At 43.4% G+C, this 2354-nt stretch overlaps 1 non-coding gene across 1 annotated transcript; it reads left to right on the top strand.

Moving 5' to 3' along the window:
* Positions 1 to 2247: 2247 nt before the first annotated feature.
* On the top strand, positions 2248 to 2354 carry LOC125588119. Its single transcript, XR_007324513.1, has one exon. It is a non-coding gene; the product is annotated as a small nucleolar RNA R71 (small nucleolar RNA).

Genomic DNA, 2354 nt, shown 5'->3' with positions numbered 1-2354 from the left:
AGAAAAACAAAAGAAAGAAACTAGTTAGTAAACGACGAAAACCCTCCCCCAGACTTACTTCACACCGTCTCTGGTGTGAAAATAAATCAGAAAGAAGGCGAAAACAAGAATAAACATTTTTTTTTGGGTTGATATACTTACCTAAGTGGAGTGGGGGCTCCATGAAAATTTTGGGTGTTCTATCGTCAGATGGTCGCCTGGAACAACCGCTCTTTTCAGAGGGCAGGTTGTTCCGTTGCTGCCACCTAGAATTTTTGAAGTATCTCGGATTTTTTTTTGTTTTTTGACCTGAGACTCAATAAACTAAAACAAAAAATAAGTAAACAAAAACAAAACCAACTTATATTTACACTTACCAGTGGGTTGCCTCCCACCAAGCGCTTGGTTTAAGTCACTAGCTTGACTTGGTGACAGAGATCATTCGGGTTGATCATGAGGGCTTGTTCCAAAACAAGCTCCACAATTAGACATGTTCAACTTCAGAACTCTGCTCAGCCTTCACAGCAGCTTCTCCTTTCTCTTTCTGCTCATGTGTGAGAATTACTCTGACTTTAGAAAAAGGTTTAGAGGTACCCTTGCACTTTATCTCATACTCAATGGATTTCTCATCACACAAGCGAGGTATCAAAGTCATCATAGGGTCACCCTTGACCCTTTTCTTCTGAACTTTTTCATTCACCTTTGCATTCCCAATGAGTTTCTTTATATCAGTGTGAGGATCTCCATCCAGGACTTCTTTGATCTCACCCTTTTTACCAAGTTCCTTCTTAGGAATAATTTCCAGCTGTTCTCCACTAACCACTGAGATGCAAGAGGCGTAGCGGATTTGTGATCTGGTTGGGACAGCCTTGTAGAAAACCTTCTTGTTGATGTTGGAGAAGGAGACTCTCTTATTTGGCATGTCGACGACTGCTCCTACTGTAGCCATAAATGACTTTCCAAATATTAGAGGCATCTCATGATCCTTGCTCATCTCAACAACCTGAAATTCGGTATGGAGAATACAGTTCCCAACTTGGATAGGAAGGTTGCGAATTGTGCCATAAGGGACTGCCATGGAAGAGTTTGCAAAAGCCAGAGTCACCAGAGAAGGCTCAACATCAACATTGCTCAACTCGTCTACAATCGCTTTTGAGACAAGGTTTACACTAGACCCAGAATCACAAAGAGCTTCCTTGAATTCCACTCCAGCAGTGGAACAAGGAAAAAAAAACTTTCCAGGGTCATCAACCTTAAGCAGTACCTTCAGCGATGGTGTCAGTGCTTCAGTAAAGAGTGCCTTGATATCCTCCTGAGATTCTCTGCAATTTTTGAAGAACATATGCAATGACCGAATCTCCCAAGCATGTTCAAATGAGATATTTTGATAAAGCCTTCTCACCATCTTCCTAAACCCAGCTAGCTGCTTTGCACTAATAGGATCCATCAGATGTTTAGGTGGAATTGGATAGGGAACCTTAGGAACATAGACTCGCACTGGTGGAGTCTCAGCAAGTTCGTCGGGAGAAGTCACTTTAGAGCTAGTATAGTGCTCTGTTCTCTCTTCTGTGTCTGGAACAGTCTCAACAGACAGTTGCTCTGGTTCCTTTCCCTCAGATTCCTCACATCTCAGCTCTGCTGCATTACAGTGCTCAACCCTAGGATTCATCACATTCTTTCTAGGAAGGGTACCTTGCTGACTCTTGATACTCTCAGTTGTTTGAGCAAGTTGAACATCAATCCTCTTTATGTGGTTGCTCACAGTATCATACTTTGTATTCAGTTCAGTGAACATGTTGTCCATCTTAGTGTTGATGTCTGTAGAAACCTGATTCAATGCCTTGCCATGAATCTGCATACCCTGCAACAATTGTTGCATCATCATACCCAGACCCTTCAGCTTATCTGGTTGACTGTTCCCGGTAGCTGGAGCAGCTTGCCGATTGCTCTGCGGTTGTCGCTGGTTCTGGTTCTGAATTTGCCCGGCCATAGCTTGTTCCATGCTGAAGACGTGCCCTTGGTTGTTTTTCAGGAGCTGGTCAACCTTGGCAGTCAGCTCATCTATCTTCTGGGTGGCGGAACTGTTCCCTTTCTTGGAGCAATCACTTCTCGTTCTTATTGGCTGAGGTAGCAGCCATGTTCTCAATCAGCTCAAATGCTCCATCAGTGGTCTGAGTCATGAAGTCTCTATTGCTGGCAGAGTTCATAGCACTCTGAAATTCCCAGTCAACTCCATCATAGAAAATTCCCAAGAGGTAATTATCATCAAATCCATGGTGAGGGCATTCTCTGCGGTAGTCATTATAATGCTCCCATGCATCACAAAAAGGCTCATCAGTGAGCTGTCTGAAGGAGGTGATCTTGTTCCTCAATGC

The sequence above is a fragment of the Brassica napus genome, chromosome C5 (assembly GCF_020379485.1).
Source record: "Brassica napus cultivar Da-Ae chromosome C5, Da-Ae, whole genome shotgun sequence".
NCBI classification, from domain to species: Eukaryota; Viridiplantae; Streptophyta; class Magnoliopsida; order Brassicales; family Brassicaceae; genus Brassica; species Brassica napus.
Note: the sequence above shows the minus strand (reverse complement) of the source record. Positions and strands in the feature narration are given on the sequence as shown.